The following is a 26,152-nucleotide window of genomic DNA, read 5'->3' as shown; positions in this document are numbered from 1 at the left end:
GTTTTTTCCTTTACATATTAACACAATTTTGGCATTTTTTAGTGTATAAGCTGTTTTCTCTTGGGTCCTCTGTGTACCTGTTCCTCTATAACATGCTGAAATTTGAACCTAGTTAGGGGTCTAGTGTCAATAGGGTTGATTGTAGTTGGTCTTGAGGAGAATGAGCATCCTCCTTCAAGTCATTTGCTGAACATACGATACCACAGGACTTTCAAGCAAAGGAAAGTTTCTGTCTTTAGATACAGGTTAGTGCCACTGGAGGTTTGAAATTATTTTTTTCATTCTGATTCAACCACATGTTCCCATTTCAAGTTTCAGGGTCCCATATATTTTCCTAGTCATTGCTCTTACTTTCACATGAGAAACTTGGTGAGACTATGAATTCATCTAATGTTATCATTCAGCTATTTGCACAATAAAATTTTGCCTTTGATTTTTAGCAATATCAACCTGTAGTTATAAGAATTAAGAGATTTTTTTAATACCGCATAAAAGTGGTTTTTTTCAGACTGTGATTTAATCTGATAGTTCATGGATTTGAACTTGTTTTCCTGTGTACTTGTTCAAGAGCACACAGAGAATCCATCTCATGTAACAGACCTTATAGTTATCACTGCTGCCTTAACAGTTAAGTACAACAGCCACTTGGGGTCCCAAGGCACTTGCTTCAGTTGGCACTTTATCACAGTCAACCACATCAACCATAGCTTGATAATTGCGATGCCACTGCATGCCAGGGATTACTAGTATCCTATTTCCTGTGTAAGCCAGAGGGCACAACCAAGCCAATATCCAGATCCCATCTTTGTAGGTCTGTTTACTGTGACCACTACCAGTATCAATTCTATATCAGTCAGATGTCAGAAACCACACAGTAATTTGAACAGGGTAAGTTTAATATAAAGAATTATTAACCAGTAACAGAGAAGTAACCCTAAGGGGGAAAGAGAACTTTAAAGCATACACAGTAGTAGGTAGAGGGAGCAGCTGCTACTTCTAGGGCTGAGGCACAGTAGCAGGGATAGAACAGATTTGGAAGATGCCCCATTTTCTAACTTCAAGGCTGAAATTCAGATCTTGTTGAAGAGGGTTGGGTTACACTGGATGATGGAGAAGTTTGAGGTGCCGCAGATTTTTGCTGTCAAGCAGGAAACCCCCTTTTGGGGTGCTGAGAAAAGTCACTAGGCAGCTTTTTTCTGAACCTGGCTGTGAAGCCAGCTGGGACCGTGGCATAATTCTCTGGGAAGTGTCTGGCCTGTAGGAGTGCTGCTGAAACTTGATGAGCTGCCCTCAGGGGTGCTGACAGAATTTTCTGGGAAACTACCCATGGGGTTGTGTATGTGTCACTGAGACTTGATGGGAAATTGGTGCCTGGGGAGAGGGTCATTGGATCTTTTGCACACCTCTGTCCTCCACTGAAACCAGCAGATTAGGGTACACTAATGGGAAGAGAACTCACTTCTGTCTGGAGTATTCATCCAGTGCCATCTGCTGACAAAGGTTAACATTTTGTCAGCTGGCAGAGAAATGTTTATAGGGACCAGCTTCATTATCACAAAGCAGGGTAGAGAGAAGTGGATTTGGAGTTGAGAGGCAATATATTTATAATTGCTACATTCAGATATTTACATTTCTATACTCTTCATTCTTTTGGGTAGACCCTGATTTCCATGTGGTACCATTTTTTTCTTGACAAATATACCTTCAGTATTTGTTTGGTGGTGATGAATTCTTCCATCTGAAGAAGGTACATCTGAAAAATCCTTTATTTTGCCTCTTAACCAGTAACAGAGAAGTAACCCTAAGGGGGAAAGAGATAAATAAAATAGTTGTAGAAAATACATAAACTTACCATCTTAAAAAATAAAATAGTTGTAGAAAATACATAAACTTACCATCTTATAAGTGTACAGTTTAGTGATAATAAATACGTTTGTAATGTTGTGCAACCATCTGCACTTCTCTTGTAAAATTGAAACACTATACCCATTAAGTGATAATCCATATTCCCACCTACCCCCAATCTTTGGCAACTACCATTCTACTTTCTGTCTCTATTTCGTTTAGTATAATGTCCTCAAGTTGCATCTGTGTTGTACCATGTTAGTGTTTTTATCATGAGAGGGTGTTATATTTTGTCACATGCTTTTTCTGCATCAGTTGTGAGACAATCATGTATTTTTTTTCCCTTCATTCTGTTAATGTGTATTGTGTTGATTCATTTTCATATGTTGAAACATCCTTGCATTCTAGAAATAAATTCTACTTGATCATGGGTTGTAAGTTTGAGAAAGATTGGTATTTTTCTTTATTTTGTAGTGCCAGTGAAGCTATCAAGTCCAGGACTTTTCTTTTTCAGAGAGTTTTGTTTACTGATTCAGTCTTCTTACTAGTTACAGGTCTATTCAGGCTTTCTATTTCTTCATTATCTTTTTATTTATTTAAGGATTTATTTATTTGAGAGAGAGAGAGAGAGAGAATGAGCAGGGGGAGGGGGAGAGGCCGAGGGGGAGGGACAGGGACAGGCAGACTCCCTTCTGAACGCAGAGCCCCACGAGGGGTTCGATCCCAGGACCCTGAGATCATGACTTGCGCTGAAGTCAGATGCTTAACTGACTGAGCCACCCAGGTGCCCCTATTTCTTCATAATTTAGTTTTGGTAGGTTTTGTGTTTCTAGGAAATTGTCCATTTCATCTAGGTTATCCAATTTGGTGGTGTAAAATTATTCATAGTACTCTATTATAGTTCTATTCATTTCTGTAGAACCAGTAATGTCTCCACTTTTGTTTTTTATTTTAGTAATTCAAGCGTTTTCTTCTCTTTTTTCTTAGTCTCTACAGAGCTAAAGTTTTACCAATTTTGTTGATATTTAAAAATACCAGCTTTTGGTTCCATTAATTTTTCTTTGTTCTTTTTCTGTTCTCTGTTTTTATAATTTCTGATACAATCTTTTTTATTTCCTTTCCGCTGCCTGCTTTGGGTTTAGTTTGTTATTTTTCTAGTTCCATAAGTTGTAATGTTACATTGTTGATAGGAGATCTTCTTTATTTTCCCTCTTCTTTATTTATGGTAGGTAAGTGTTATAGCTGTAAATTTTTTCCTTAGCATTGCTTTTGCTGCATCCCATAAGTTTTGTTATGTTGTATTTTTGCTTTCATTTGTCTCAAGTATTTTCTAATTTGCCTTGTGATTTCTTTTTTGGTCCTTTGCTTGCTTAAGAGGGTGTTAATTTACACAAATTTGTGAATTTTCCCATTTTACTTCTATTACTGATTTTTAACTTCATCCTGTTGTGGTTGGAGAGGATATTTTGTATGATATCTGTGTTTTTAAGTCTGTTGAGACTTTTTTTTTAAAGATTTTTTAAATTTATTTATTTGACAGAGAGCGAGCACAGATAGGCAGAGTAAGCAGGCAGAGGGAGAAGCAGGCTCCCCACCGAGCAAGGAGCCCGATGTGGGGCTCGATCCCAGGACCCTGGGATCATGACCCGAGCCGAAGGCAGTTTCTTAACCAACTGAGCCACCCAGGCGCCCCGAGACCTTTTTTTCTTTTTAAATATTTATTTATTTTAGAGAAAGCAAGGGGGAGTGAGCATGAGTGGGAGGGGCAGAGAGAGGGAGAGAGACTCTCAACCAGACTTCACGCTGAGCACAAGAGCCCTACTCGGGGCTCGATCCTATGACCCTGAGATCACGACCTGAACTGAAACCAAGAGTCAGACACTTAACCGACTGCGCCACCCAGGCAGTCCAGTCTGTTGAGACTTAATTGTGGCCTAACATATGGTCTGTCCTGGAAAATATCCCACATGCACTTGAAAAGAATGTATATGCTGATGTCATTCGGTAGAGTGTTTTGTATATGTCTATTAGGTCTAGTTGGTTTATTGTGTTGTTAAATTCTTCATTTTCTTATCTGTCTCCTGTATGGTTGTTCTATCCAATATTGAGAGTGGGGTATTGAAGTATCTAATTATTGTAGAACTATTTTTGTCCTTAATTCTGTCAGTTTTAGCTTAATATATTTAATATATTTTGATGGTTTGTCATTAGGTATGTAAATGTTTATATTTGCTATATCTTGCTGTATCAGACTGTTTTATTCATATATAATGTCACTTGGCAACCTTTGAGGTTTAGGCTATCTTGAATAATGTTAGTGTAGCCAGCCCTGCTCTCTTTTGGTTAGTATTTGCATGGAATATCTTTTCCTGTTCTTTTACTTTCATCTTATCTATCTTTGGATCTAAAGTGATTCTCTTGAAGACAGCATATAGTTGGATTATGCCTTTTTTTGTTTTGTTTTTAAAGATTTCATTTATTTATCAGAGAGAGAGAGAGCGTGCGCTAGAGAGCACAAGCAGGGGGAGAGTAGGCAGAGGGAGAAGCAGGCTCCCCACTGAGCAAGGAGCCCAGTATGGGACTCGATCCCAGGACCCTGGGATCATGACCTGAGCCAAAGGCAGACGTTTAACCAACTGAGCCACCCAGGCATCCCTGGATTATGTCTTTTTATTAATTCTGCTGATCTATGTTTTGATTGGAGAGTTTTAAGAACTTTAATTACTGATAAGGAGGGACTTCTGTCATTTTGCTAATTGTTTTCTATATGTTTTATAGCTTTTTTGTTCCTCATTTCATGCATTACTTTTTTGTTAGATATTTTTTGTAGTGAGATGTTTAAACTCCTTTCTCATTTTATACTCTGTATATTCTAGAGCTATAGTCTTTGTGGTTACCCTGGGGATTGCATTTAACATCTGAAAGTTATAACACTAATTTGAATTTATACCAGCTTAACGTCAATAACAGAGTAACCGCTTTTTTACAACTCCAACCCTACCCCTTTGGTTATTGATATCACAGACTTAAATCTTTATACATTGTATGCCCCAAAACACGAGGTAGGCGTTCTTTAGATTGCATTAGTCTTTTAAATCCTGTAGAAAACAACATTTGGAATTACAAAACAAAGTTAGAATAATACTAGCTTTTATTTTTTGATTTTTTGGGAAAGATTTTATTTATTTATTTATTAGAGAGAGAGAGCTTATGAATCGGGGAGGGGGCAGAGGAAGTGGCAGAGGGAGAGGAAGACTCCCCACTGAGCAAGGAGCCTGAGATCATGACCTGAGCTGAAGGCAGATGCTTAAACAATTGAGCCACCCAGGTGCTCCAGTACTAGCTTTTACAGTTGCCATGTATTTACCTTCATTGAGATCCTCATTTCTTCATATGGCTTTGAATTACTGTTTACTGTCTTTTCATTTCACACTGCTGGACACCCTTGAGCATTCTTTATCTGAGAATGTCTTAATTTCTCCCTAACTTTTGAGGGACAGTTTTGCCAGATATTGGAATCTTGTTTGACTTTTTTTTTTTTTTTTTTTAAGATTTTACTTATTTATGAGAGAGAGAGAAAATGAGCAGGGGGAAGGGGCAGAGGGAGAGGGTGAAGCAGGCTCCCTGCTGAGCAGGGAGCCCAACACGGGGCTCGATCCCAGGACTCTGGGATCAAGACCTGAGTTGAAGGCAGATGCTTAACTGACTGAGCCACCCAGGCACCCCTGATTATTTCTTCTTTTAGTACTTTGAATATATTAGCTCACTGGTTTTTGGCTTCCAGCATTTCTGATGAGAAACCTGCGCATATATTTCTTGAGGATCCATTTTATATGAATCATTGCTTTCTTGCTACTTCCAAGATTCTTTGTCTGTGGCTATCCAAAGTGTCTGTGTGAATTTCTTTGAATTCGTCTTATGTGAGGTTTGTTGAGCTTCGTGGATATTTATATTCATGTCTTTCATCAAGTTTGGGGAAGTTTTCAGTTTATTATTTTTTAAAAATATTCTCCCTGCCCCTTTCTCTCTTCTTCTGGGACTCCCACGGTGTGTATGTTGGTCTGCTTGTTTGTGTCCCTCGGGTACCTCTGTTAATTTTGTTTCTGTCATTTTTCTTTTTGTTCCTTAAACTTGGTAATTTTCATTGTCCTATCTTCAAGTTTGCTGATTATTTCTTCTGCCTGCTCCTATCTGTCTTTAAATCTCTCTAGTGAATTTTTCATTTCAGTTACTGTACTTTTCATCTCCAGAATTTCTTTTTGGTTGCCTTATAGGCTTTTTTTTATCTATTGATATTTCTACTTTGTTTATTATTATTATTTTTTATATCTATATTACATCTTTTATTTCAGATTATGAGGAATTTACATTTTTTGAAAAGATTTTATCCACTTGACACAGAGAGAGAGAGAGAGAGAGAAGGCACAAGCAGGTGGCAGAGGGAGAGGGAGAAGCAGGCTCCCCACTCAGGCTCCCCACTCAGGCTCCCAACATGGGGTTTGATCCCAGGACTCTGGGATCACGACCTGAGCCGAAGTAAGATGTTTAACTGACTGAGCCACTCAGACGCCCCTCTACTTTGTTTATACATTGTTTTCTTGACTTTCTGTATATCTTCCTTTACTTCTTTGAGCATCTTTTTTTTTTTTTTAAAGATTTCATTTATTTATTTATTTGACAGAGAAAGACACAGCAAGAGAGGGAACACAAGCAGGGGGAGTAGGAGAGGGAGAAGCAGGCTTCCCGCCGAGCAGGGAGCCCGGGCAGACGCTTAACTGACTGAGCCACCCAGGCGTCCCTTCTTTGAGCATCTTTAAGACAGTTATTCTCATGTCTTTGTTTAGTAGGTCTACCATCAGGTCTTTTTCAGGAATAGTTCCTGTTTATGTTTTTCCTTTGTATGGGCCGTGTTTTCCTGTTATTTGTGATTTTTTTTGTTGTTGAAAACTGGACATTTCAATCTAATAATATGGTAATTCTGAAAATCAGAATCTCCCCTTCTTCAGAATTTTAAAAAATATTTTGTTATTTTGATTGTTGTAGACTGTCTTTGTAGTTAGGATCAGCCTAAGGTGTCAATTTAAGTTCTTCTCAGGTTTTTTCTCAGTCACTGCTTTTCCCTGGATATGGATGGTGAGTTTCTAATTTCTTCTGTATGTGCAGTTGCTTTTGAATGTCCTACTCTTTTTAATGTTTGGCTCCCAAAGGGGACAGAAGAAAAAAAATGAAAGGGAGGGGAAGGATACTGGGCAGAAGGGGAGGGGCCTGTAGCAATGGGGGTTGGTGCAACCAAAATGGCCACTGTGATCAGAAGCAGCAATGAGGAATTAGGGCACAGATCCCCAATACTTGGAGGACCAGATCATTTTTGCCCACCCTAGCTCTCACAAGCTGCTTCTGGAAGGTATGTTCAGCTGCCTGCCCTGTAGTTGGAGATGGAGGATGGATAGCTGCTACCCTGCTAAGAGCTGAAATTGACCCAAAATTTCCCTTCCAAACCTACCCCCTAGAAGTTGCATGCTTTCAATGTTCAAATACTCTAGAGTTCCAAAAACAGTTATATAAGATAGATTATGCCTGTGTCATTGTTGTCTAGATGGGGAGACAGAATCCTGGTGCTTTCCTACTCTTCCATCATCTCAGAATCTCAATAAAGTTGACCTTTGAACAACATGGGTTTGAACTTCGTGGGTCCACTTATACTCAGATTTTTTTTTTGTAAGATTTTATTTATTTTTGAGGGAGAGAGCATGCGAGTGCAAGCGCATGAGTGGGGGGGAGGGGCAGAGGGAGAAGCAGACACTCACAGAGTAGGGAGCCTGATGCAAACTTGATCCCACGACCCTAGGATCGTGATCTGAGCCAAAGGCAGTTGCTTAACTGAGCCACTCGGGTGCCCTATACTCAGATTTTATCTGATAACACTGTACAGTACTGTAAATGTAATTTCTTTTCCTCCTTTTCTTAGTAATGTTTTATCTAGCTTACTTCACTGTAAGAATATAGTATATAATACATTTAATATACAAAATATGTATTAATGGACTGTTAATGTTTTCTGTAAGGCTTGCAGTATAGTCAGCTATTCGTAGTTAAGTTTTTGGGGAGTCAGAAGGGGTGTGTGTGTGTGTGTGTGTGTGTGTGTGTGTTTTAAGCTTTATCTGTTTTGAGAGAGAGCACGTGTGGGAGTAGGAGCAGAGGGAGAGAATCTTTCAGGCAGACTCCCTGCTGAGCAAGGAGCCCATGTAAGGCTCCATCCCACAGCCCATAAGATCATGACCCAAACCGAAACCAAGAGTTGGATGCTTTTAACAAACTGAGCCACCCAGGTGCCCCTATCTGTGGATTTTTGACTGGGGGCGGGGTCAGTGCCCCAACCCCCATGTTGTTCAAGGGTCAACTGTATTTGTTAGTAAATTTTGAGAGAGATTGGTTGTGAGAGAGAATTGGGGAAGGGGATTGCAGCTGCCTGCTATTATGATTAACTTTACACTTGGAAATCTCAGAATACTCACAATGTTCTCATTTACTCATTTCCACATAGTACTATTAGAGAACTGTATTGGAGTGGCATATTTTTAGCTTAATTAAGTATATTGTGGTTATTTTTGAATATTTTATTTTTATTCTAAAGACAGCAGTCATTGTAGATGATTTGAAAGATTTAAAGTATAAAGATAAAACTCTTGTAATATTACTACTCAGTGTATTTATAATTATGTGTATATTTATCTTGCATGCGTATGTGTATTTTATTTTAGAGATGAACACATGGTAGCTTAAATTCTTTTGTTCATGTTTGGTGTATAGTTGTATATAAACACAAGTATAGATTCCTATAAGCACCACCACAAATAGGATTAATAACAATTCTGTTGCTCCAAGAAATTCCTACATGTTATCCCTTTGTTGTCATATTCTCCATTCCCTCCTAACCACTGGCAACCACAGTTTTATTTTCTGTCACTGTAGTTTTGTCTTTTTGAGAATGTCATAAATGGACTCATGGTATTTTTAACATTTTGAGACTGGCTTCTTAGAATCAATACTTTATCACTTCTTGGAACTTTGGATCCCACCGTATAGGTTGTTTTACCCTTTCCCTTTATGTTGTTGTCATCTCATATATACATAACAAATCTGTATCATATAATGTTTTTACATTCAGCTGTCAGACATATAAAATAACTAAAGGGTATAAGAATGGATTGTATTTATAAATAGTTATATTTATTTACATAGTTACCAATTCTTTAACTTTAAGAAAGGTTTTTTATACAAAAAATATAAGAAAATTTAGAATATTCAAAATTTCAAATGCTCATTAAAGGGTACTTTCATTGTATGTAGCTGTGTGGGTTGACATTTCTTTCAGCACTTTAAAAGTGTTTTCTTCTGGGGCACCTGGGTGGCTCAGTCAGTTGGGCGTCTGGCTCTTGATTTTGGCTCAGGTCATGATCTCAGGGTCATGGGATCGACCTTTGTGTTGGGCTGTGCCCTCAGTATGGAGTTGGCTTATCCCTGTCCTCTTCCTTGCCCCACTTGCACGTGCTCTCGCAAATTCTCTCTCTCAAATAAAGAAAGAAAGAAAATCTTAAAAAAAATGTTTTTTCCTTTCTTTTGGCATCCAAGATTTCTGATGAGAAACCTGCAATGATAAGTAATATGTCATTTTTCTCTGGCTGTTTTAAAGATTTTTTCTTTGTCTTTAGTTTTCAGCAGTTTCATTATGAGTACCTTGTTTTGGATGTCTTTAGATTTATCCTATTTGGGAATTTGCTTAGCTTGTATTTGCAGATATGTATCTTTTTTTCAAATTTGGAAAGTTTTTGGCCATTATTTCTTTAAGTACTTTTTCCACACTACAGTTTTTCTCTCCTTTTGGGACTCTGCTTACATGAATGTTACTCTTTTTGATATTGTCATGTGGGTTTCTGAGGCTCTGTTCATTTTCTTTTTTTGAGATTTATTTATTTATTTTAGAGAGAGAGCATGAGTGGGAGGGGCAGAGAGAAAGAATCTCAAGCAGATTCTGCACCAAGCATGGAGCCCAATGTGTGATCACAACCTGAGCTGAAACTAAGAGCTGGGGCTCAACCAACTTTGCCACCCAGGTGTCCCTCATTTTTTTTTTAAATATTTTTTTTCTCTTGTTCAGATTAGGTAGTTTCTATTACTGTATTTTCACAATTCTTTCCTCTCTATCTCTGTTTTGCTCTTGAACCCATGACTGAGTTTTCTTTAGTTTATTACCATTTTTTTTAAAAGATTTTATTTATTTGAGAGAGAGAGACAGAGACAGAGATAGCAACAGAGAGCACAAACAGGGAGGAGAGGGAGAAGCAGCCTCCACGCTGAGAAGGGAGCCTGACGTGGGGCTCGATCCCAGGACTCTGGGATCATGACCTGAGTTGAAGGCAGATGCTTAACTGACTGAGCTACCCAGGTGCCCCACCTTTTTTTTTTTATTGTAAAATATACATAACATAAAATTCACTTTGACCTTTTTTAAGTGCATAGTTTATTGGCATTAATCGCTTCCAATTATTATAGAGCCACTGTCATCTCAAAGACTATTTCAGGGGTGCCTGGGTGGCTCAGTCAGTTAAGTTTCTGCCTTCAGCTCAGGTCATGATCCCAGGGTCCTGGGATCAAGCCCCATGTCTGGCTCCCTGCTTAGCAGGGAGTCTGCTTCTCCTGCCCCTCTCCCTGTTCATACTCTCTCTCAAATAAATAAATAAAATCTTAAAAAAAAGAAGACCATTTCATCATCCAGACTGAACTATGTACCTGTTAAATTAACTACCCATTATCCCATGACCCCAGCCCTTGGTAACCATTCATTGATTTTTTCCTTTTTCTTCTTTGGTGTTCTGATTTTTCAGTTCTAAAATTTCAGTCTGGTTCTTGATTCTATTTTTTTGTTGCGACTTTGTCTATTAGCTTTTTTTTTTTTTTTAAGATTTTATTCATTTATTCGACAGAGAGAGACACAGCGAGAGAGGGGACACAAGCAGGGGGAGTGGGAGAGGGAGAAGCAGGCTTCCCGCTGAGCAAGGAGCCCGATGTGGGACTCGATCCCAGGACCCTGGGACCATGACCTGAGCCGAAGGCAGACGCTTAAGGACTGAGCCACCCAGGCGCCCAGTTGTTTTTTTTTTTTTTTAAGAGTTATTGATTTATTTTAGAGAAAGAGCACGAGAGTGATGGACAGAGGGAAAGGGAGAAAGGGAATCTCAAGCAGACTCTGTGCAAAGCCTGACGTAGGGCTCGATCTCATGACTCTGAGATCATGACCTGAGCTGAAATCAAGAGTCGGACGCTTAACTGACTGAGTCACCCAGGTGCCCCAACATCTGCCATTTTAATCATTATTAAGTTTATAGTTCAGAGGTATTAAGTATATATTCATATTGTTGTGCAAAGATCACCACCATCTCCAGAACTTTCTACCTTATTCTTTGTAAAGTCTGCATAGAATTCCATAGTATAATGTGTATTAATAAATCATTTAATCATTTCTCTGTAGAGGGACTTTTTTCTAATATTTCATTGTTGAAAATAATGTGGCAATTGATGTCCATCCTGTGTTTCAAAGGCACAGGAACAATTCTAAAGGTTAGGAGATTTGTAAAGAAGATGTGTGTGGGGGTGCCTGGGTGGCTCAGTTGGTTAAGTGTCTGCTTTGTGATCAGGTCATGATCCCAGGGTCCTGGGATCGAGTTGCACATCGGGCTCCCCACTCAGCGGGGAGTTTGCTTCTCCCTCTACCCTTCCCCCCTGCTCATGCTTTCTCTCTCTCTATCTCAAATAAATAAAATCTTTTAAAGAAAGGTGTGTGTGTGTGCTTACGATAAAAAAGCTTTACTATATTATCACTTGTTGCCATTTCCTTTTTAAAAAGTTACATTAAAAATGTATGTTAGGGGCGCCTGGGTGGCTCAGTCGTTAAGCGTCTGCCTTCGGCTCAGGTCATGATCCTGGGGTCCTGGGATCGAGCCCTGCATCAGGCTCCCTGCTCTGCGGGGAAGCCTGCTTCTCCCTCTCCCACTCTGCTTGTGTTCCCTCTCTCACTGTGTCTCTCTCTGTCAAATAAATAAAATCTTATTTATTTATTTGACAGAGAGAGATAGCGAGAGCAGGAACACAATCAGGGGGAGAAGAAGCAGGCTTCCCCGCGGAGCAGGGAGCCCGGAGCAGGGAGCCCGATGCAGGGCTCAATCCCAGGATCCCAGGATCATGACCTGAGCCGAAGGCAGACGCTTAACAACTGAGCCACCCAGGCGCCCCATATAAATAAAAATCTTAAAAAAAAAAAAAAAAAAGTTATATATTAAATGTACATATAATTTATCAAGGCTTAAAATTTTATTTTCTGCTTATTAAAGTGATACATGATTATTTAAGAATTTGAATATTGTAGAACTATTTATGATTCAGATTGTATATATCAATTCTTATGTATATATATATGTGCAATTTAGATATATATAATTGGTCTATTCTTGGTTTCAAGAAGTATGTTTCAGGTCTGTGTGGATCCTTTAAGAAAATGAGCAGCTAATCTTTAAATAATTCTAAAATGGCAGTTAACATTTCATCAGTTAAGCATTTAGAGATATATATTTGAGTGTATCCAGTTTCTATACCTAGGAAAGCAATTTACTAGATTGCTTATAACTAATTTATATGTATTATGCCTTTTCCTGTCCTTTAGAAAGAGATGGCATGTATGTATTCAGTAAAATGTTCATTCAAAAAGATGAATACCTCTTGTATAAAGTACATGATCCAGGAATACTAAATTTTCATATTTGTTAGATATTTTTTAATTGCTTTCCTGTTTGTTGGTATGTTAGATTATCTGGGGTTAATGTAACATGACGCTATAAATCAGGTTGAAAACTAAGAACTATGAAAATTTAGTTACGAATTATTTTTTAGTGACAATTTTTTTTAAGCTTTTATTTTTTTCAGGTAATCTCTACACCCAGTGTGGGATTTGAAACTCACAACCCTGAGATCAAGAGTTTTATGCTTTACTGACTGAGTCAGCCAAGTGCCCCTATGTTTTATTTTATTTTATTTTTATTAGAGAGAGGGAGAGAGAGAGAAGGGAGGGCCTGAGGGATCGGGAGAGAGAGAAATCTAAGCAGGCTCCACTCACAGCACAGAGCCCAACATGGGGCTCAGTCTCACAACCCTGAGATCATGACCTAATCCGAAATGAAGAATCAAACGCTTAACCGAATGAGCCACCCAGGCACCCCTAGGTATCCCTATTTTTTAGTGACATTTTAAGTTTGATCTTTCTGGCCTCTACCTATATTATCTTGTGTAATGTATTAAATGTTATACTAAAATACAATTACATACAATCTCACTACTATACATTAATTGTAGTTTGGAAAAAAAATCACAGAATTTAGATTTTGATACTGTCTTCCATGATCAAAAAAGTTAATGGGGTATCTCTAAGGGAATAAATATTTTAATTACAATTAAGACTGAACTGACTGGGCTTGCTTTTAAGTTATTCTTTAAATAGAAGTACTTTTTGATTTTTGGTTACTTCTACAAGACACACACTCTTAAGAAATTTTAAATACTTAAATTGTATTTTGTCTCAATATATATCCACGACAGTCATTATTGGACAGTGATGAATACAGTGACTACTAGTATAGTAGGGTGCCCCTGCCTGAGGGGCCAGAATTGGTTTTGCACCCTTAGTGCAAATGTCAACACAGTAAAAATACAAATAATGTCTTAGTATTATGGCAAAAATAGTTTTCACTTTGGTAACTCCTGAAACGGTCATGGGACCCCTAAGGAACAACTATTTCTGGGTTTTTCTTCTTTTTTAAATGTTTCCTACATGGTTGCAGATCTTTACAGGCTGAGTAATCTTTGCTTTCTGTCTTTATTTCATAGATATTTTGAAGCTAGATATCAGTTGGCTCTTCAACTTTTTGTCAGTATATATGATTTTGGGGATTTCTTTGGATTAATTTTTGTCTTTTTGGTTTCTGGCACTTTGCCTCTTGATCAAAGTCAGGGTTATGAGGTTTTTATTTTTACCTTAAATAATTGAAGAAATTGTAAGTTTTGTAATTTACAAGTTCATATTTGCTGTAGATTTTAGGAAGCACTGAAAATCTTTGCTTTGAGTACATAGATTTTTTTGAATTTTATTTATTTTTTTAATCATAGATTTTATTATAAATGTTTCTGGTTTTCCAAACTTATAACAAATTTATACATTATGTTGGAGTATTAAACTTGGTGATAAAAGTGCAGTTTAATTGTTCCAGACTTATTATAAAGAATCATGGGAACACATGTTTTCCTCCTTCATAAGTTCATGTGTAAGGGTAAATATAGCATTCTGTACGTTCACATTGAAAGGGAGATATTATCCACTTATTCCAAATGACTTTTTCCATTTTAAGTCTAGATAGCTTAATTTTCCTCTGAGTTGTTATGAAAAGAAGTCATGAAAGAAGTCATTTTAAGGTGATAGTTTTTCACAATTGAATATGATTTTGTTTGAAGCTGTTTTCACAGCAGTGACTAAAAATCTATACTCTGTATTTGGTAATAGATTTTGACTTTTATTTCTTTTATTTTTAATAGGTTTTTATAGCTATCTGAACAGATTATTTCCATAAAAATATTAAATGTAAATTTAACACTCAAATGATACATTCTGTGAATTCTTTTTTTTTTTTTTACCCTAGAAGTTTGCACCTCTTAATCCTCTTCAGGTATTTTGTCCCCCCTCCAGCCTCTCCCCACTCTGGTAACCAGCAGTTTCCTATATCTGTGAGGCTGTTTCTCTTTTATTTTGTTTGTTTTGATTTTTAGATTCCACATCATACAGTATTTGTCTTTTTCTGTCTGACTTAATTCACTTAGTGTAATACCCTTTAGGTCCATCCATGTTATCACAGTTGACAGGATTTCAGTCTTTTTTGGGTGGGAGGGGTTAAAGATTATTTATTTATTTATTTATTTATTTATTTTAGGGAGAGAGAGAGACAGAGAGAGCCTAAGAGTGGGGAGAGAGAGGGGGAAAGAATCTCAAGCAGACTCCACGTTGAGGGCGGAGCCTGCAGTCCTGACCCTGAGATTATGACCTGAGCTGAAATCAAGAGTCAGACCCTTAGCTGACTGAGCCATGGAGGCACCCCAAGATTTCATTCTTTTTATGGCTGTGTGATATTCCAGTGTGTATATGTGTGTGTATATTTAATGTATTCACACACACACCCACATCTTTATCCATATTCATCTGTCAGTGGACATTAGGTTGCTTCCGTGTCTTGGCTATTGTAAATAATGCTGCAGTAAACATAGGCATGCATATATTTCTTTGGAGTTGTGTTCTCATTTTCTTTGGGTAAATACCCAGAAGTAGAATTGCTGAATTATATGGTATTTCTACTTTGAATTTTTTGAGGAACCTCCATATTTTAATTCCAGTGTAGTTAATGTATTCATTTCAGGTATGCATTGTAGTGACCAACAATTCCATATATTACTCAGTGTTTATCAAGATTAAGTGTACTCTTAATCCCATTCACCTATTTTATGCATCCTGCACCCACTTCCCTTCTGGTAACCATCTGTTTGTTCTCTGTAGTTAAGTCTATTTTTTGGCTTCTCGCTTTCCCCTCCCCCTTTCTTTTTTTTTTCATTTATTTTGTTTCTTAAGTTCCACGTATCTGTGAAATCACACGGTATTTGTCTTTCTCTGATTAGCTTATTTTGCTTAGCATTATACTCTCTATATCCATTTATGTTGTTGCCAATGGCAAGATTCCATTCTTTTTTATGGCTGAATAATATTCCATTGTGTTCATCTATATAGATTTAGATATAGATACAGATATAGATACACACATACACACACCACATCTTTATCCATTCATCTATTGATGGCTGCTTAGGTTGCCTCCATAATTTGGCTATTGTAAATAATGCTGCAATAAACATAGGGGTGTATATATTCTTCTGAATTTGTATTTTTGTAAGAGCCGCCATACTTTTTTTCATAATGGCTGTATCAATTTCCATTTCTTTTTTTCTTCCAATTACATTTCTTTTTTTTTTTATTTAAAGATTTTTATTTATTTATTTGACAGAGACACAGCGAGAGACACAGCGAGAGAGGTAACACAAGCAGGGGGAGTGGGAGAGGGAGAAGCAGGTTTCCCACTGAGCAGGGAGCCCGATGCGGGGCTTGATCCCAGGACCCTGGGATCATGACCTGAGCCGAAGGCAGATGCTTAACCACTGAGCCACCCAGGTGCCCCTTCCATTTACATTTCTACTGACAGTGTACAAGGGTTCTTTTTTCTCTGTGTCCTTGCCAACACTTGTTATTTTCTGTATTTTGGTAATAACAAATCTGACAGATATGTGGTGATATATTGTGGTTTTGATTTGCATTTCCCTGATGATTGGTGGTGTTGACCATGTTTTCATGTGTCTGTTGGCCATCTGTATGTGTTCTTTCAAAAAGTATCTATTCATGTCTTCTGCCTATTTTTTAATTTTTTCTTTTTTCATAGTAGGTCGTGTAAGACCTATATATATTTTAGATGTTGACTCTTTGTCAGATGTATGATTTGCAAATATCTTCTCTCATTTGGTAGGTTGCCTTTTCATTTCGTTGATGGTTTCCTTTGCTTTGCAAAAGCTTTTTAGTTTGATGTATATCCATTTATTTTACCTTTCGTTGCCCCTGTCTGAGGAGACTGACCCAAAAAAATATTGCTGAGACTGATGTCAAAGAGCTTACTGTCTATTTTCCTTCTAGTAGTTTTAAGTCTTACATTCAAGTCTTTAATGCATTTTGAATATGGTATAAGATAGTGGTCCAGTTTAATTCTTTTACATGTAGTTGTCCACATTTCCCAAAACCACTAATTGGTAAGTGTGAATCTTTAATAATACATTTCTGTTTTCTTTTTTTAGATTTTGTTTATTTATTTGAGAGAGAGAGAGAGAGAGCGAGCAAGCATGAGGGGGAGAGCATGAGCGGGGGAGAAGGGCAAAGAGAGAGGGAGAAGCAGACTCCCTGCTGAACAGGGAGCCTGACGCAGGGCTCAATCCCATGACCCTGGATCATGACCTGAGCTGAAGGCAGAAGCTTAATCGACTGAGCCACCTAGGCTCTTTCCTTTTTCTTTTTTTTTAAAGCTGTATTATTTATTTACTTTTACTTTTACTTTTTTTTTTTTAAGTAAGCTCTGTACCCAACATGGGGCTTGAACTCACAACTCTGAGATCAGGAGTTGCATGGTCTGCTGACTGAGGGAGCCAGGCACTCCTAATAATACCTTTTTTTTTTTTTTTTTTTAAAGAGGTAGGGAGGGGCAGAGAGAGAGAATCCTAAGCACGGAGTCTGACGTGGGGCTTGATCTCACAACCTGAGATCATGACCTGAGCTGAAATCAAGAGTTGGACACTTAACTGACTGAACCACCCAGGTGCCCTACCTAATAAAACATTTCTTTTTTTTTTTTTTTAGATTTTATTTATTTATTTGAGAGAGAAAGTGAGAGAGAGAAGAGAGCGCCCAAGCAGGGGGATCAGTGGGCAGAGGGAGAGGGAGAAGCAGGCTCTCCACTGAGTGTGGAGCCCAATGTGGGACTCGATCCCAGGACCCTGGGATCATGACCTGAGTTGAAGGCAGACGCTTAACCGACTGAGCCACCAGGTGCCCTAATAAAACATTTCTAATGGCTGAGTTCAGTATATTTCTGAACTTAAAATTGATTCAGTTGCTTCATTTTATAGCAACTGATAGCATTTAAGAAACGTTTCTAAACCAGAGCACCTGGGTGACTCAGTTGGTTAAGTGTCTGCTTTTGGCTCAGGTCATGATCCTGGCTGGGGTCCTGGGTTCGAGCCCCACATCAGGCTCCCTACTCAGTAGGGAGCCTGCTTGTCCCTCTCCCTCTGCCTACTTCTCCTGCTTGTGCTCTCGCTGTCAAATAAATAAAGTCTTAAAAAAAAAAAAAGAAACATTACTAATAAAGAATGCTGACAGCACATGAAATATGAATCAGAAATGCTAGGTGTACCTACTATAAGTTGATAATCTTGTTTTGATGGAGAAATCAAGCCTATTTAATTCTTAGTTCCTGTCAAAGTAATTTCAGTGGGAATAATTACTTTAATTAACTTTACATAAATTTTGCAATGAATAGAAATGTTAAAAGTAGATGGATATGATTCCTTTTTAAATTTTTATTTATTTATTTTAAAAGATTTATTTTTTTTAGAGAGAGAGGGCTCGAGCATGAGCACATTTGAGTTGGGGGAGGAGCAGCAGGAGAGAATCTTCAAGCAGCCTCCCCTCTGAGTGGGGAGCCCAGTACAGGGCTTGATCCCAAGACCCATGAGATAATGACCTGAGCCAAAACCAGGAGTCGGACCCTTAACCAACTGAGCAACCTAGGCACCCCTGATAAGATTCCATTTTAAAAGAAGAGTTGTTAACGTCTTAAAAAATCAGTTAGTTAGGAAATGCCCTTATGGAGAGAGAATGAGATCTAATTTTATTGTATCTTTATCAAGTTTTCATTCTCCATTACACCAATTTGAGTTCTTAGTTTATGCCTCACTTGAAGTGAATTGTGAGCATCAAGTTTCAAAGTTTGGAGAGAACTTTTAAGAGTTATAGACCAATTTCATTAATTATATGGGTTGAAGAATTTGAGACCCCAAAGAGTTAAGTTTCTTGCTTAAGGTCTGTTAGTAAATTAGTAGCAGATCAGTGACTAGAATGGAAAAATACTGATGTTTATGGTCTTTTTTGAGACCTATCACATATTTGACAGCAAATATTTTCCACATCTAAGTACTTTTTTCTTTGTGTAGTCAGTCCTCACTTTGCTTGAAGTTCTTTTGCCGCGGTTTTGTTAAGTAATACCAGTCCCTTAACAACACATTTCAGATGTCATTTACTATGGTATGTGAACTCTCAGTTATTGTGTAGTGCATAAACTTCTATGCTAGCTCTTCAGTTCACAAATCAGTAGGTAATTAATAGATGTCCATTATGGTCAGTGACTAGTCATGTTACTCCTCTCAAAGTCTGTTGGAGATTGGTCACTGTGTGTCTGTTATTCAGTTCTTGCGTAGACAGCAAAGGATGTAGTTGTGTTACTTCCTTGTCTTCTAATGGTAAATCTGTGTGGCATTTTACAAAACTGGGTAATCAAAGCGGAGAGTTGACCAACCAAGATGGAAGTGCAGCAAAGAAATGAAAAGTGATAACAGTAGATTTGAAAATTTGGATGTCATAGATGATTTGAAAACAGTGACAGGTAAGTGAAGATAGGATAAGAGCTAGTCCTGTATGAAGGTATAGTATGAACTGTATTGGAAGAATATAAAAAACAAGGTAAAATCGCTTTAACATCATTAAGTTTAAATTGTAATAGGAACTTAATCAGTTTGGCTAACATTCATTAGTGTTGAAGTTATTTGCTGCATGAAAGAAAACTTAGTACAAGGAGACTGAAGAACTTTTTATTGCCAGTGAAGGATGGTTTCTTTTCAGAGTCAGCAGGGATTAAGCTGCTAGAGCAAATAGGGATGTTGTGCAAACTTCACACCCAGATTCCAAAGATGAATTGAGCGAGTAATTATGATCATCAACAATTTAATATGGGATAGGTCTGTTTTGGAATGCAAGCCCATCAATAACAATGTGATGAAAGATAACAGTGGTCGTAAAAGGAACATTATTCAAATGAAGCCCAAGGAACTTACAGTAAAGGTGAATTTATCAGCATGAATGAGGAAAGTCATTGTGATAGAAAGGATGAAGATGTTCCAGGGGAAGTGACTCCAGCAAAAATTCCACATTAAAGAAATTCTTGGAAATACTTGACAAGACTGAAAGGACAAAGGGGTAAAATGTTGTAAGCTGAACCAAACTTCGAACGGATGAAGAGAGTTTGCCAAGGCATAGAAAACGTCCTTATTCTGTGTCATAAGTTATATGAGAAAAATGAGAAGGCAAGAACTCCCTACTCTTGGTAAGTATTTTTAGAAAAAAATAGAACACTCTGATTTTCAATGTTTCTTCTGTTTTAAATTATAAAATAGTAAATATTATAAAATATAAAATAGTAAAGCACCACAGAATACTTACCATTTTCCTATGCATTTATAATTGACAGTTAAAAAGTCTTAAATGTTTTTAAATGTTATGATAGAAATTTTAAAGTTCACAGAACAATTGTGGGGTTTTTTCCGTTTGATTAATGAGATTGCTCAGTTTCAGCTTGCAGGGTCTTTTTCATGGTTCTGCACTGCAGTTCAAAGTGAGTACTGCCTTTATAAATGTTTTTTCCATAACAGATTTGTTACATTTTCTAACTTGATAAAATGACTAAAAAGATCATTGGTATGAACAAATTTGAAAGTATAAGTAAGGGATGTTTAAATTGGAATAATAATAGGGAAAGACAAGCATTACCATTTGGGGTTGAAGGAAAGAGATTAGACATTTAATTTCGAGTGGTCTGTTGCAAGCATAAAAAGCATTTTGAAGTTTCTGCTTAATCTTTGAGATTCTTGTAATTTTTATTTTTATTTTAAAGATCTTATTTGAGAGAGAGTGAGAGAGCATGTGCATGCACAGAGGGGGAGGGAGAGGGACAAGCAGACTCTGTGCTGAGCGCAGAGCCCGATGTGGGCCAGATCCCAGGATCCTGAGATCATGACCTGAGCCAAAACCAAGAGTTGGACACTGAACCGACTGAGCTACCCAGGCACACTTATTCTTGTAATTTTTAAAGTTACATTCTTTGGATGTTCAAGTTTTTATTATAAAAAAGCTTTAAATTACTTATTTTTATTTTTTTAAAGATTTTATTTACTTATTTGAGACAGAGAGAGAAAGAGAAAGCGTGCACAAGTTGGGGGAAGGGGCAGAGGGAGAGGGAGAAGCAGACCTCCCCTCTGAGCAGGGAGCCTGATGTGAGGCTCTATCCCAGGACCTGGAGATCATGACCTGAGCCGAAGGTAGTCGCTCAACCAACTGAGCCACCCAGGCACCCCAGTAAATAGAATCTTTATTGATCCAGGATCCAAGAAATTTCTTTTTTTTTTTTTTTTTAAAGATTTTATTTATTTATTTGAGAGAGAGAGAATGAGAGACAGAGAGCATGAGAGGGAGGAGGGTCAGAGGGAGAAGCAGACTCCCTGCCGAGCAGGGAGCCCGATGCGGGACTCGATCCTGGGACTCCAGGATCATGACCTGAGCCGAAGGCAGTCGCTTAACCAACTGAGCCACCCAGGTGCCCAAGAAATTTCTAATTGTAATTTTTTTTCTTTTCAGGTGGGTGTGGGTGGTAATGCTCACCAATTCACAGTATATTTGGATTTTTTTCCTCCTTCCAGGGTTAGGGAACTTGAGTGTTTTGTTTTATAACTAAAAATGTACTTTATCCCCAGTGCTTAATTTTTGGAATGCAGGGGGCTGAGTCATTTGCCTAGAAGCTTTCCTTTTATTCTAAGCAGTGGATATATTTTTACAAATGAAATGTTGTAGTGAACCCTGATTTTTATTTTTTATTTATTTTTATTTATTTTTTTTAAAGATTTTGTTTATTTATTTGAGAGAGAGCATGAGAGAGGGGAAGTCAGAGGGAGAAGCAGACTCCCTGCTGAGCAAGGAGCCCGATGCGGGACTCGATCCTGGGACTCCAGGATCATGACCTGAGCCGAAGGCAGTCGCTTAACCAACTGAGCCACCCGTGAACCCTGATTTTTAAAGCAAGGGAAGATAACTTTTAGTAGTGTGATAATAATAGCTTGCATTTATTGTGTATTTATAGTTTGCTAAGCACCATGCTTAGTACTTCCATTTAATCATCCTGGCAATCCTGGGAAGTAGGTATCACTATTTTTATATGTTACGGATGAGGAAATTTTAGGCTAAAAGTTGCATAGCTGGTAAGTGGCAGAGTTGGATTCAAACTCAGGTGATCTGAGACTGGAGCCCATGCTCTTAACTAATTTGTTGTCATACTTCTTAAAGTTATAACATTTATTTTATAAGTTTATGTATGTAACAGTTACATGTTTTGAAGTTAATGGGTGGAACCCATGAGACTGTTTTGACAATTAAAAATGAACTGATATGTTTTGTCTTAAATCAGTATCCACACTTGTTTATTTTAAAAATCTTTACTTTTGGTTTCATAATATTGAGAAAATCCCTGCATATACTAATAGTTATTACAGACTCTTAAAAAATTAAATTGGGTTGGCTTTTAAATTCAGTTAAATCATTATGAAACTTGAGGGATGACTAGTAAGACATTAATTTCATAGCTAAATTTGTAACTGCTTATACTCATTTCTTACTTATAAATGTCCAAAAGGTTGGACAAGAAGCACTCAGACATGTTTAGTAAAACCATTATATTATCATCAAACTAAGTGTTACTTATAAATTTTTGCCACCCAGTTGTTGAGATTATAGGCCACACAGGTGTTCTGGAGTTTTGCCTGTCATTTAATTGAGAGCATTGTTAGTGTTACCTGCTTACACATTGTTGAGCAGCCACACAATTCAGTAGTTTTTAGTATTTTATAGTTGTGCAACCACAGTTTTAGAACATTTTCATCACCTGAGAAAGAAGTCCTGTACCCAGATCTACTACAAAGTTATAATAAAAAAATATGGTACTGGCACAGAAATAGAAACATAGATCAGTGGAGCAGAGTAGAGAGCCCAGAAATAAGCCCATGCTTATATGGTCAATTAATCTACGACAAAGGAGGCAAGAAGGGAAAAAACAGTCTCTTCAATAAGTGGTAGGAAAACTGGACAGCTACATACAAAAAATGAAACTGGACCACTTTCTTATACCATACACAAAAAATAATTTCAAAATGCATTATTAAGGACCTGAATGTGAGACCTGAAACCATAAAACTCCTAGAAGAAAATATAAACAGTAATCTCTTTGGCTTTGACCTTAGCAGCATTTTTCTGGATGTGTCTCTTCAGGCAAGGGAAATAAAAGCAAAAATAGAATACACCAAAATGAAAAGTTTTTGCCCAGTGAAGAAACCAAAAAAATGAAAAGGCAACCTAATGAATGGGAGAAGGTATTTGCAAATGATAAACCTGATAAAAGGGTTAATATCTCAAATATGTAATGAACTTACACAACAACATGAAAAAGAACCAAATAATTCGATTAAAAATGGATAGAGGACCTGAACATACATTTTTCCAAAGAAGACATACAAATGGCTAACCAGACCCATGAAAAAATGTGCAATATCACTAATCATCATGGAGATAGAAATCAAGATCAAAATGAGAAATCACCTCACATCTGTCAGGATGGCTGAAGTAAAGAACACAAGAAACGAGTGTTGGTGAGGATGTGGAGAAAAAAGAACCCTTGTTCACTGTTGGGAATGTAAATTGGTACAGCCACAGGAAATCATCTGTATAGAGGTTCCTCAAAAAATTAAAAATAGAAATACCATGTGATCCAGTAATTCCACTACTGGGTCTTTACCCAGAGAAAATGAAAACACTAATTTGAGAAGATATATGCACCCTTGTTTATTGTGGCATTATTTACAGGAGCGACCTTAATGTCCATGGCTAGATGAATGGATAAAGAAAATGTATATATACACAATGGAATGTTACTCAGACATAGAAAAGAATGAGATCTTGCCATTTGTGACAACATGGATGACCCTAGAGAGTATTATGCTAAGTGAAATAAGTCAGAAAAAGACAAAAACAAAATGATTTCACTTGTAAGTGGAATCTCATAAAACAAATGAACAAGCAAAAAGGAGAACCAGACCCATAAGTACAGAGAACAAACTGGTGGTTGTCAGAGAGGGTGGTGGTGGGCAAAAAGCAGTCAAGGGAAATGGGAGGTACAGGCTTCCAGTAATGAGTAAGTCATGGGGATGAAAAGTACAGCGTAGGGAATATAGTCAATGGTATTTCAATAGTGTCATATTAGTGACATATGGTAGCAACAGTTCCAGTGAGCATAGCGTAATGTATAACATACAGAGTTGTTGAATCACTATGTTGTACACCTGAAACTAATATAACATTGTGTGTCAACTATACTTCAATTAAAAAAAAAAAAAGCATTCCTACTCATTAGCAATCCTCCTGTCTTTCTTTTCAGCTTTAGGCAAACAAATCCATTTTGTCCCTATGGTTTTGAAATGTTTATCAGTCTCAAAAAAAAGGGACTTGGTGGATGATATTGTATATTGTAAACAAACTTGTTAGTTGTTTGGCATCAGTGGCAGTATTTTTAGTCTTTGTTTTTTGTTTGCTGTATGGGAGGGAGGGAAGGAGAGGTAAGAAAACAAAGGTTTTGTTTTTGAACCATAGAGAAGAAAATCGTAGAATTTTGCCAAACAAACAAGTGTCTTCTGAAGTGTCTTTTCATGTTCTTCCCATCTAGGTTTTTTCATTTCTTCTGAGTCATAATCAGTTGCTACTGTTTCTTGTGCCCAGTATAATTTTAATTAGTGTATTTCATTTCCATTTTGTTAAGTATTTTTCATAATAAAATTTGTGTGGTCTAAGTTCTTTTTTTTTTTGAACATGAAAATCATTGATCTTTTGTGTCCCATCTTGCAGAAAAGTGTGATATCAGCCTGATTCTTATTTCTTACAGAGCACAGAAACTGTTAGGAGACTAAATCACAATACTATATTATCCCGTTGGTTTTATAATCAGCTCACAAAGTGAAATGGTACATAATCCAAATTACCTTAGAAAATCTAAGTTACCCATAAAGTATAGACATGTCACCATGGGTAATGTCACTACTATGTTTTATCTTTTCTTACATCATTGAGCAAGATTGTACTTTGGTTGTGCATGCATAGTGTACAGGGGTAGTAGTGTACAAAATGTATCTTATCTTTAAACATTTGGATCCCCTTCGGTGCAGACAAGTACTTTCATTGTTTGGCTTGCCGAGTCATATGTCCCATTTCTGTTTTATTTTGGGGCATAACTCATTGGGTAGTTGGTAGGTGGAGTGGCCTTAACTATTTATTTCCTTTCTTTTTCACGTTTATATAGTTGAGTTCAGTTATGTTAAATGTGTTTTGTGAGTCACCTACACTATAATTCTTTTTACTCCTCTGCTCTTTTCTTTTGGAATTCTGATATTTCACCAGGATGTATCTTTTTTCCATTTCCTCTTTGGTATTTAGTAGGCCCATTCAATCTCAAATATTTGTATTTTCTGTTCGGGAAAATTTTCTTCTATTATTTCACCTTTCCATTATTCTCCCTTTTGGGGATGCCTTTGAGTTTGCTCTTAGTCCTACTGCTTCAGTCTTTCCATGTCATCATATAGGCTGTCTTTTCTAGCTCTTTGACTTTATGTTGTTTTTGAAACAACTTTTATCACTAGGCTTTCCAATAAAATTTTAATTTTGCAGTCATTTTCTTGTTTCCAAATATTCCCTCGTCTCCTTTTCGTGGTTGTTCTTAGTTTTTTTGTGTCGTAGAAGTTTCCTTTCTGTAAATTAATTGTTTTCCTTCTAGAGTGGTGGTTCTGTTTATTCACCTTGAGCCTTCTCCTTCACATAGTTATTTCAGAAACCTGGGATCATTGGTTGTCTCTTCAAATTTATACATATCAGATACTATTGATTACTACAGCCAGCTGTTGTCTTTTCTCTGTAGTTGCATAAGTATCTAGGTAGTTCTTTTTTTCTGCAAAGTTTCTCCCTTGAATGGGGAGACACACTCTGGGTTTTATTGGGCAAGGTTTATCAAAAGCAGCCTTCCTTGTGTTCTTGCCTCATTGATGAATAGTAGGAAGAAAAACAAGAGGCTGGAATGCTCATAGTTGCCAAAAGGAGGAGACCTTTACAGACTAAAGTGGACCATGCGAGTGTCTTTAGCTTCTGGGTAGAGTTGCCTTTGCTGTGGTTCGCCCCTCACCCCAGTCTCTGTTAGTTATTTTTATATATATCCCTTTGTAAAAAAAAAATTTCTTTTTTTTTTTTTTAAAGATTTTATTTATTTATTTGACAGAGAGAGAGATACAGCGAGAGAGGGAACACAAGCAGGGGGAGTGGGAGAGGGAGAAGCAGGCTTCCCACCAAGCAGGGAGCCCGATGTGGGGCTCGATCCCAGGACCCTGAGATCATGACCTGAGCCGAAGGCAGACGCTTAATGGCTGAGCCACCCAGGCGCCCCGTAAAAAAAAAATTTCTACACCCAACATGGGGCTGGAACTCACAACCCGAAGA

General features: G+C 37.4%; 1 protein-coding gene across 5 annotated transcripts in view; it reads left to right on the top strand.

The window, feature by feature from the left end:
• ZMYM4 (zinc finger MYM-type containing 4) overlaps nt 1-26,152 on the top strand; it is a 135,375-nt gene that overhangs the window by 24,778 nt on the left and 84,445 nt on the right. The gene's annotated exons all lie outside the window — the stretch shown is intronic.

Source organism: Phoca vitulina, unplaced genomic scaffold, assembly GCF_004348235.1.
Source record: "Phoca vitulina isolate PV1807 unplaced genomic scaffold, GSC_HSeal_1.0 scaffold2, whole genome shotgun sequence".
NCBI lineage: Eukaryota > Metazoa > Chordata > Mammalia > Carnivora > Phocidae > Phoca > Phoca vitulina.
The sequence above is the reverse complement of the archived record's forward strand: the minus strand, read 5'-3'. Positions and strand labels throughout refer to the sequence as shown.